Source organism: Nycticebus coucang, chromosome 2 (genome assembly GCF_027406575.1).
Source record: "Nycticebus coucang isolate mNycCou1 chromosome 2, mNycCou1.pri, whole genome shotgun sequence".
NCBI classification, from domain to species: Eukaryota; Metazoa; Chordata; class Mammalia; order Primates; family Lorisidae; genus Nycticebus; species Nycticebus coucang.
In genome coordinates, this window is record NC_069781.1 from 113,938,296 (window position 1) to 113,949,228 (window position 10,933).

The 10,933-nt window shown below is 50.4% G+C and overlaps 1 protein-coding gene across 6 annotated transcripts in view; it reads right to left on the reverse strand.

The window, feature by feature from the left end:
• KDM4B (lysine demethylase 4B) overlaps positions 1–10,933 on the reverse strand; it is a 143,250-nt gene extending 132,317 nt beyond the window's left edge. For all 6 annotated transcript variants that reach the window (XM_053579252.1, XM_053579248.1, XM_053579262.1 and 3 more), the window contains exon 1: positions 10,806–10,933. The gene's annotated coding sequence lies outside the window, so the exon portion shown is untranslated. The remainder of the gene's footprint in view (positions 1–10,805) is intronic.

Below are 10,933 nucleotides of genomic sequence, written 5' to 3' on the forward strand. Positions count from 1 at the left end.
AGCACTCTCCTTGGAGGGTGAAGGGCACCCACTCACATCTTTATCCACCTGGGGGACACCTGAGCAGGGGCTGCAATCCATCAGCAAGACTGCTGGGTGGCCATGTGCACACTTAGAACCTGGTCACCGCCTCCCTAAAAGACAGCTCACCTAGCCCTTCGCCTATCAGGGAGACCAGGAAAGGGAAGTGGCTCACTTTCAAACCCAGGCCCAACTGGCAGGAGGGACTTTAGGTAAGAGAAGTGACTGTGGGTGTTCTCACAAGTTGTGGCAGCTCTTTGACAACCAGCAATGGGACAGGGAGGAATAGGACAGCTCTGGAGGCCTCTGGCCATGGGGAACTCCAGGGGCCAGCCTAGCAAGAGGTGACCTTGCAAGGCACAGGAGACAGAGTAGTCAGAGCTGTGGTTAGCCAGGGCCCACTGCTCCATGGAGGTCCTACCAGCTGCACTAATGGGTCCCTCCAAGGGACCCAGTGGCTGAAGCTGGGTGATAATACCTATGTGGGACCCTGCCTAGCTCAGGCTGGAAGAGGAAGAGGTACAGAGAGATGAAGACAATGACCCAGATACACCAATAATTCCATGAAATATAGACCCTGTACCCACAAAGGGCAGCCTGAGTACACGCAGAAGCCCATCCTCACCCAGGCCACCCCTCCCCACCCCAACTCAGCTGTGCAGCCTGACAAAGTGTTTCCATGCTGTCTCTGTCCCAGGGGCTGGCTAGTCAAGTGGTCTACATGCTGCCGCACTGAAATTCTGGAACTCTGCAAGGGTTTGGGGAAAAAGATGGGGCTGGTAAAATTAATTGGAAACAACCCAAATGCACATTAACAGATAAGTGGACAAAACGCACACAGGAATATGACTCAGCCATGAAAAGGTAGGAGGCTGTTACGCCAGCTACAACGTGGATGGACCTTGAGGACATCGTGCTCAGTGAGAGAAGCGGACATGAAAGGACACACAGTGTGAGATTCCATTTATGTGAAACATCCAGAACAGGCAGATCCACAGGAACAGGAAGTGAATTCACGGGTGCCAGGGCCTAGGGGGAAAGAATGAGGAGGTAGACGAGGCTTCTGTACCTCACTGATTAGAGCGCCAACCACATGCTCTGGGGCTGGTGGACTCGAATCCAGCCTGGGCCTGCTAAACAAAAAAAACAATAGCTAGGCATTATGGAAAGCACCTGTAGTCCCAGCTACTAGGGAGGCTGAGACAAAAGGATTGCTTCAGCCCAAGAGTTTGAGGTTGCTATGAGCTATGACGCCACAGCACTCTACTGAGAATGACAAAGTAAAACTGGCTAAAAAAAAAAAAAAAAAAAAAAAAGAATAAGGGAGTGACTGCTGATGGATACAGGGTTGCTCTTTGGAGTGATGGCATGTTGTAGAATTTGGCTTAGTGCCTGTAGCTCAAGCAGCTAAGGTGCCAGCCACATAGACCAGAGCTGGCAGGTTCGAATCCAGCCCGGGCCTGCCAAACAACAATGACAACTACAACCAAAAAATGGCTAGGTGTTGTGGTGGGCACAGGTAGTCCCAGTTACTTGGGAGGCTAAGGAAAGAGAATCACTTGAGCCCAAGAGTTGTAGGTTGCTGTGATCTGTGATGCCACGGTACTCTACCCAGGGCAATAGTCTGAGGCTCTGTCTTAAAAAAAAAAAGGGTGGCGCCTGTAGCTCAAAGGAGTAGGGCACCGGCCCCATATGCTGGAGGTGGTGGGTTCAAACCCAGCCCCAGCCAAAAAACTGCAAAAAAAAAAAAAAAAAAAAAGGGATGTGGTAGAATTTGAGAGTAGTGACAGTTGTACAACTTCAATAAAAACCACTGAATTGGTGGCACCCATAGCTCAGTGGGTAGGGCGCTGGCCACATGCACCAGGGCTGGTGGGTTCGAACCCAGCCCCTGGCCTGCTAAAAAAAAAAAAAAAAAAAAAATAGCCGGGCTTTGTGGTGGGCGCCTGTAGTCCCAGCTACTTGGGAGGCTGAGACAAGAGAATCACTGAAGTCCAAGAATTTGAAGTTGCTATGAGGTGTGATGCCACAGCACTCTACCGAGGGCAAAATAATAAGACTGCCTGAAAAAAAAAAAAAAAAAAACCCACTGAATTATAGACTTAGAAAGGATGAATTTATGGCATATAAACTATATGTGAATAAAAAATACATTTAAAAAAAGATAGGGCAATCATTTTTGGGGGGGTGTCCTAGAAATTCAAAGATCTGTCCGGCCTACCACAGCCAGTGGCTGGGCAGCTGTGAGACACCTCTTCCTGGTGATCTGGAAGAGAATTGCCAACTAGACCCCTGAGTGTAGGACTGTGCCGGTTTAGGGGGTGATTCCAGAGATACCTCAGGATACCCCGTCTCCTTTCATAATAGTCTGTGAGTCCCTACTGGCAGAAGACACTGCTCATTTGGTCACCCTGAGCCCCTCGCTGGGCATACACAGGCTTGACAACTGTCATGCTGAGCTGGACAAATGCAAATGCACTCAGAGGGACCCAGAGCATAGTGAGTCACTACTATGGCTACACTGCCCAGGCTCCCGCTTGCCACATATCCGCCTAGCCCTGACCACGCTAACTGCTGACCTCTCCTTCTACAGGAGCCGAGTTCTCTGTTGAATGAACCTGCTTTTTCGTCTCTGGCTTAGAAACAGGCTCTGCTCTGCCCCTGGCATAAGTAGGCTGCCCCTGGCCGGAGGAGGCCAAGAAAATTCCATGGCTTCCACCAACTCCAACCCAGGGACAATACAACAAGATGCATCATATTTTAAAGGCTGTCAGAAGAACCAGTTCCTCCACCTCCTCCCTTCCCATCCTCAGAAGCAGCAGCTGGAATAAAGTAGGGAATTGACAGCTCCAATTCCAAAGGCAGTAATCCTCTCTCTGCTCATCCCCAAGATAACCAGGTCCATGCAGCCTGACTCACATAGGAAGTCTGTTCCGCTTAGGGCCCATTCTTTCTGATGGATGAGATTTTGTTTTTGGTTTTTTTTTTGTAGAGACAGAGTCTCACTTTATGGCCCTCAGTAGAGTGCCATGGCATCACACAGCTCACAGCAACCTCCAACTCCTGGGCTTAAGCAATTCTCTTATCTCAGCCTCCCAAGTAGCTGGGACTACAGGCGTCCGCCACAACACCCAGCTATTTTTTTTTTGGTTTGCAGTTCAGCCGGGGCCGGGTTTGAACCTGCCACCCTCGGTATATGGGGCCAGCGCCTTACCGACTGAGCCACAGGCGCCGCCCGTGATGGATGAGATTTTGAAAGAGAGATTTGGAGCCACAGCAGGATGTTGAAGAAGCCAATACAGCTGAGGGGCCAACAGCAAAATGATGTGACTCTCAGGTCCAGCAGCCTGGCCAGGGTCTTGCCTGTATCCTGGGGCCCAGGTTTGCCATCCCCTCACTCAGGGATATCCAGCCATGTCAAAGGCTGCCCTGAGTGGAGGCCAGGCCAGCTAGCTCCCAGGCTGCCTAGCTATACTAAGGTCCCAGGTCCTGGCCCCCAGCAGAGGACACAGCCTGTTCCCTCCTACTGTGGTCAAGGGCTCCTCAGTGCCTGCTGATAGCTTCTGCCTGGTTTGGGGGGTCAAAAGGGACCCCTAGGACCCATCCTTGCACTTCTTCCCACATAAAGCTCAATTCTGAATCTGCTTTACATGAATCTTCTCTCTCCACTCTCTCGTCCCCAAGACTAGGGCAGCCACAAAAACACAATCAGGCTCACCTCTACCATACCTACCTGGAAAGTGCCACCTCTGAGTCCAACTGTGAAGACAGAGGGAAGCCTGTGAGGGAGACATCCTGCCTGCTACACCTTAGCTCACATTGTTAAAGCCAGATGTACAGGCTTGTCTGAAGAATACAATTGCTTGCACTGGCAAATGGGACTTAGGCCTGCACGAGTTATTTTTTCACTCAGAGTATGGCAGCCAGCAGCTTACGGTGGGATTCTTACTCTTGGCCCACTGAACAAACACAATCACAGCCTAGAGTCTCAGAACAACTCTGGGATCTCCACCATAAAAGGCACAGCCCGCTGGTGGGCCAAAGATGGCTCAACATAAGCTTGTCATCAATCCTCCAATGTTTGCTGAGACAACTAAGGCTAAGGGGAAGAAGGAAAAGAAAAGGAAAAGGAAGGGAGGAAGAGACAGACAAGCAAAGAGAGACCAAAAGACAAGCAAAAAAACAAAAAAAAGAAAGAAAAAGAATTTTTAAAAGACAAGAAATTCTGAGCAACCCACTCCAAATTGCTTATTTCAATCAAATAAAGCATGACCATAAATTAATAGTACACTCTCCTGACAAGTCAGATCATTCCTGGTACAGGAACAAACCTCAGTCACCAAAGACCAGTAGGGCTTAAAAAACATGTGTCAGCCAGTCTTTATTCCCAAAAGTCAAGGGAGAAGAGAAGGACAAAGGAAATGCTGCCAGGCACAATCCCCTATTCCCCATTGACCGACTGATGGCTGTTGGGGAAGCCTGTCCACTCATCCCTCAAAAGCTGTATTTTCACACCTTCCAAAGCCACCTGTCATTCAAGGTGACAGCAGAAACCATCTCCTTCAACTATAATGTACCCTCTGACAGGGATGCTAGTGTTGGTGAAGAGGAGGACTTGGATGCTCACAAAATAAAAAGATTGTGAAATATTGTCTTCCTTTCAAACCTTCTTCTCTTGCCATGTCTCAACAAACTCCTCAGGTCGAATACACTCTGCTGACACCACGGAGTTATCGCAGAAAGGCAGCCATAAGAATCCCACAAGAAAGGGCAAAAAAGTTGGCATCCCACACAGCCAAGCACTCTCCTCACTTACATCTGGTTTCTTCCTCCTTCAGACTGAGACTCTTTTGGTAGACGTCCCCATAACATTTTTTTGCATTCCCTGCAGTTTTAATTACCCTTGAAATGACCTGTGACACATTTTTTAAGTATAGAGTACGCCTCTAGATGCTTTGAGGTAGGAAAAGATAGAAACTCATTCATTCAACAAACTTTGCTAAGCCTCCATCATGTGCCAAGCTGCCCTCTACGATGAGCTCAGACCCTAGCACAGGTGTTGAAAATTGCAGCCACAGGTCCAATCCTCCCCACCACCTGTTTTTGTACAACCTGCAATCTAAGAATGGTTTTGACATTTTTAAACAGTTGGGTGGGAAAAAAAAGTCAAAGGAAGAAAAATATTTCATGATGTGAAAATTGAATGAAATTCCCATTTCTATGCTCATAATGTTTAATTGGAACACAAGGACACTCATTCCTTTTGGTATTGTCCACGGGGGCTTCCTTGCTACAGTGGCAAAGTGGAATGGTCAGGACAGAGACCTCGGACTTACAAAGCCAAAAACATTTACTCTGTATTTGCAGGAAAAGTTCCTCCATGCCCCATTTCTCCATCCCAATCCCCCTTGTTAGATGAGACAGACAACAAATACATAAGCAGATTAATATGTACTTCTGATAGTGTCACATGCAAAGAGGAGGAAGCAGGATGGGAAAGGGAGGGTGGCTGGAAAGCTTCTCTTGAGTCTGAGTCAGCTGGGAGGAAAAGAAAACCATTTTGGGCTCAGTGCCTATGGCTCAAGCGGCTAAGGTGCCAGCCACATATACCTGAGCTGGCGGGTTCAAATCCAGCCCCAGCCTGCCAAACAACAACTGCTGCAACCAAAAAATAGCTGGGTATTGTGGAGGGTGCCTGTAGTCCCAGCTAGTTGGGAGGCAGAGGCAGGAGAATCGCTTGAACCAGGAGTTGGAGGTTGCTGTGAGCTGTGATGCCACAGCACTCTACCCAGAGTGACAGCTTGAGGCTCTGTCTCAAAAAGAAAAGAAAAGAAAAAGAAATGGAAAAAAGAAAACCATTTTGGCAAGGCAGCGGGGCCAGCAAGCACAAAGATCCTGAGGCAGAGAGAGCAGGCCAGTGCAATGGTTACAGCAGGATGAGCAGCGGAGAAGATAGGGCCAGAAAGGATGGAGCAAGTAGCCACAGGAAGGGGTCTAGAATTTTTTCCAAGAGCAAAAGGAAAACTGCTAACAGATTCTGAGCAGGGGAGGACTTTTTTTTTTTTTTTTTGCAGTTTTTGGCCGGGGCTGGGTTTGAACCCGCCACCTCCAGCATATGGGGCCGGCACCCTACTCCTTTGAGCCACAAGTGCTGCCCGGAGGACTATTTTTTTTGTTGGGTTCCTTTTTTCTCTTCTTTGGCTATTCAATTCTTTAAAACAGACTTTATTGTTTACAAAGCAGTTCAGAGAAAAACCAAGAAGGAGCTAGAGATTCTCCCCATCCATAGCCAGTCATTTTTAAAAGCTCCTTGAGGCAGTGGGTTTGAAAACTGACAGAATTGCTGGGACACCTTATTAACAAAGAAGGGCATCCCAGAACAGGCAGGGGGAACAGAGTCAGGTAGCAAACTAAAAAATCAATTCATCCAACAACAACAAAAATCAATTCACTGATCTACTCAGGTCTTAGTATTTGAGGTGATACAAACTTCTCTTTTTTTTTTTTTTTTTTTTTTTGTAGAGACAGTCTCACCTTATCACCCTCGGTAGAGTGCCGTGGCGTCACACAGCTCACAGCAACCTCCAAATCCCTGGGCTTAGGCGATTCTCTTGCCTCAGCCTCCCAAGTAGCTGGGACTACAGGCGCCTGCCACAACGCCCGGCTATTTTTTTGTTGCAGTTTGGCCGGGGCTGGGTTTGAACCCGCCACCCTCGGCATATGGGGCCAGCGCCCTACCCGCTGAGCCACAGGCGCCGCCCACAAACTTCTCTTTTTTAATATAGCAGTTAAGCTCCTGTTAACGTGTATTAGTGAAGTGTCTGCAGCCAGCACATTAACATCCCACAATGTCAGGTACGTGATTGCTCAGGAAAAAGCCAAGCTCAAAGAAGTGAGTCATCCTGAGTGGATTTAAAGAAAACTGTTCAGCAAATCAACAGATCCAGGATATAGGGACTGGGAGAGTGGGTAAGTGCCACCTCTGGGCAGCCATTGGGTAGGGACCTGCAAGGGCTCAGTGGTCCTAGGGAGACCCCACCTGATACCTAGTTTTCCTCAACGTGAGGCTGAGGTTGCAGGGGTGCATGGGCATGCTGCAGGCAGCTCCTCCCCTCCCAGCTGGGGTGGGGAGTGGGACAGTCATCAAGGACCTAGACAGAAAGGCCAGGGAGTATGGACAGGACAGGATACAGTTCATAAATACCAAGCCACTCATGATTAAGGGGAGGAGGAGAGGGACAAAGGGAAATGAAAACCTGAAGTACATTGGGGTCCAGGTCATACACTGGCTGCCTCAGGGCTAAAGGCCAAGTCTGAGGCAGTGACTAAGCTCCCCAGGGGACAATTGATTGTCATGCCTGGGGAGTACTGCTCACAGCTGGTGGGTGAAGCCTGGGTTGCTACTTAGCACCCCACACTGCCACAGGGAATGGCCCAGCCCAGAGTGTGGACAGGGCAGAGGCTAAACCTGTCAGGCTCAACGAAGCAGCTACAAGCACAGAGCTCCCCACACTGTCCAGGGACTTCAGAGCCTTCATCTTCTTTTATCTTCACAGTCACCAAAGAAAGAGGTGTTCTCATTATACCCATTTAACAGACGAGGACAGTGAGGACCAGAGAAGTGAAGTGAGCCACCTCAGAGGAGGGATCTGAACCCAAGTCTCTCCAATCCCGAAGCCTGTTCAGAACATGGAATGGAAGACAACCCCAGGACCTGCTGAGGACACCAGGTCACATGGAGCCTGGGTTCAGCCCCTCCTCTACGCCCAGGATCCTAGGCAAGAGGCAGTGGCCCCAGGGGTAGGACAGGAAGAACTGTGGTACTTGAGGGCCCTACTGTGCAGCCATGTGGCAGGTCAATGGAGCCCAGCCAGGTGCCCAGGATGAGGCTGGTGGTGAGGGCAGTGATGTGTCATCAGCGCAGGCTTACAGAGCCTCCAGCCCACAGTTCATCTGCTCTCCATCCCCTTCCCATCAGTGGACTTGGAAAGGTTAAGTGCACCCTACCCAGCTTTCTTCCTGAGCAAGTGACTGGCCCGAAGTCACACCTTGCTTCTAGACCCACAGATAAAAGCTGCCCAAACATGTTCCTATGCCCACATCTCAGTCCCGCTGGCTCCCTGAGCTCTCGCCATTACAGCTGTGACCATACACTGGGGCACCCATCTCATCCTTTCCCACTAAACCAGAAGCCCCTTGGAGCGAGGGCCTCCTCTTCACCTGCCTGGCACTTAAAACCAAACACCTCCAGGCTAGGTGAATGTAAAAGCATAGCACAAGGCCCATTGTGGGCAGATGGGCTCCCAGGGACTGAGGTTCCCAGGGCTGAGAGCAGGAAGGGGGCAGGGCAAGAAACCAGCAGAAGTGGCAGAAAAGTTAGGAATCAATGTACTGGCAGAGGGGTCAGGGTGGGAAAGAGGGGCAGAGAGGATAACATCCCCTGACATCTACTGCAGGGTGGGATAGCACCCTTTCTACAAAGAAGCAAAGAGTAATAAAAGCCAGGTGGAATACCATACAGTGGACCAATAAGCAGTAACTTTAAGTTTCAGTAGCTGTCTCCTTAGCAGCCTCCTCTCCAAAAAGGAAAAGATTAGAAAATGTGAAAAATTAATTTGTTACCAAGAATTGAATATATTTCAAGCCTCAGCAACTACACACTTCCACACAAAATACCAAAGCAAGTTATACACAAACACCATTTGTGCAACCAAATCACCACCCCTTTTCTTCCCCAGCAGTGGCCTCCTCTGGGCCAGGACAGTCTGACCATCTTGGTGTCCCCAACACAAAAGGAAAGAACCAAGATTTGTCAAGTGTCCAATCAGACATGGACAAAGAGGGCTGGCAAGTTTTGGAAATCCTTGACACAAACAATCAAAAGTTGACTCCATGTCCTTCAGAGTTTCAAAAAATAAACTGCCAAGGTGAGAGAGGATGGCCACTGCTTCTGCAGGGTGGCAAGAAAAGGCTGACCCAGTCTGCTGACAAACCCTACTGATGGCTCCTAAGGAAGCTATTATTTGAGAATTAGGGGAGTCATTAGCTCTTGCAAGACTGTGATAAAAGCCCATAAAAGGGCTGAGGCAGTGGCTGACGCCTATAATCCCAGCATTCTAGGAGGCCCATGAGAAAGGCTCCTTTGAGCTCAGGGGTTCGAGACCAGTCTCAGCCAAGAGCAAGACCCCATCTCTACCAAAAATAGAAAAATTAACCATCAAATGTGGTGGTAGGTGCACGCCTGTTGTCCCAGCTTTTCAGGAGGCTGAAACAGGAAGATCACTTGAGCCCAGGAGTTTGAGGCTGCTATCAGCTGGACAATAGAAACTCTCTAAAAAAAAAAAAAAAAAAAGAAAGAAAAAAAGTCCATAGGAGTCATCTAGTGACTCTGTCTAGTCACTGTCTCGGGCTGGGGCAGTTTTGAGCATGGGGTATTCAAAAATGGCTGGTAAGAGAGAAGGCTGGAGCAGGATACCAAACTCCAGAATTCACCCCAATTACCCTGTGACCCTAAGACAGTACTGGCACCCAGTGGGACCTTAAGGAGTTTGCTAAATAAATGCCTCTAGTAGAAACACATGGAAAAACACTCTTTACATATTCCAGGTTCACTGAGCTAAGATGAACCACCTTCTCACTAGTTTCACAACTTGAGAAACAGTTTCACCAGGTGCCACTGAATTATTTAGAAAATAAAGCAACCTCCCCCAACCACACAGAAGGGACGCTCCAAAAAGCAGTCTGTCTCTACCAATCTCCAAAAGGGGGAGATGAGGGGAAAAATCCCCTGTGAAACCTTCCACCATGCCCATGCAGGCACAGACCCCATTCTGCCTATTATCATCCCAGCTACTGAGCACCGACAGACCCAACCCTGGTAAACCCCGGGTCAAGTACATTTCAGAACCCAACCCTGGTAAACCCCGGGTCAAGTACATTTCAGAAAGAATCAGTCCTCAGCTCCCACGGGGATGTCCACGGAGACAGCAAAAGGGGTCGCCCCGGGAGCAACTCCTCAAACCACTTCTACAGAGAAGGGGCCTTCCTTCCAGATGGCCATCAGGCTAAAAAGGGGAAGGGGGCGCGCCTTGAAACTGCTATTGCATAGTAAGTAGATAAAATTTTTTTAAAACCAGATTGCATGCTTATTAGGAAGGTTCAGGGACATGGGATGGGGTAAGTTGGGAAGCCAAGACTGCACAGCAGGTTGACTCGGGGAGGGGGCTGGGAACTACGATGGGTATTTCGGGGGGCAGCCCTGGATGTCCACGCCAGAAGGTTCCCCATTAGCTCCTTCCGTGCCTACAGGGCTGGAAACGCAGGTGTTACACAGAGCCTGGGGTCTTTTTTTTTTTTTTTCTTTCTTGCTTTTTTTTTTTTTAATTATTATGAGGATTGGTTTCGGTGATAAAAGAACAGGGCCCAGGGCCACCCACGCAGTCATCTTTTGTGCGGGGCCGGGCGGGGGACTTCTGGGCCCAGCCCCGGCGCCCCGGGCCCAGAAAGGGGCGCCCCCGCCCCTGGGCGCGCCCCGCCATTGTCCGGCCCCGCCGCCCCATCCCGAAAGCCAGCGGGCGCCCCGGGCCCGGGCGGTTAACGCCCCCAACCGCCTCCCCAGCCCGGACAAAGCACGGCGGCCGGGCCCGAGAAGGCCGCGCCCGAGGCCTGGGCCTCGAGTCCCGGGCGCGCCCGCAGCTCCAAGCCGCGGCACGGGGGCAGCCATGGCGGTGACGGCGGCAGGGTCCACGCTCGGACGCAGCCGGGCGGTCACCCCGCGGGCTCACCTGAGGCGGCGCGCGCGGCCCTGTCCGGAGCAGCGGCGCGAGCTCCCCTACCCTCGGCGTCTCACCCCCAGCCCACCTCGGGCCGAGCCCCGCTCGGTCGCTAGCGGCCGAGCCCTCAGCTAGCTCCC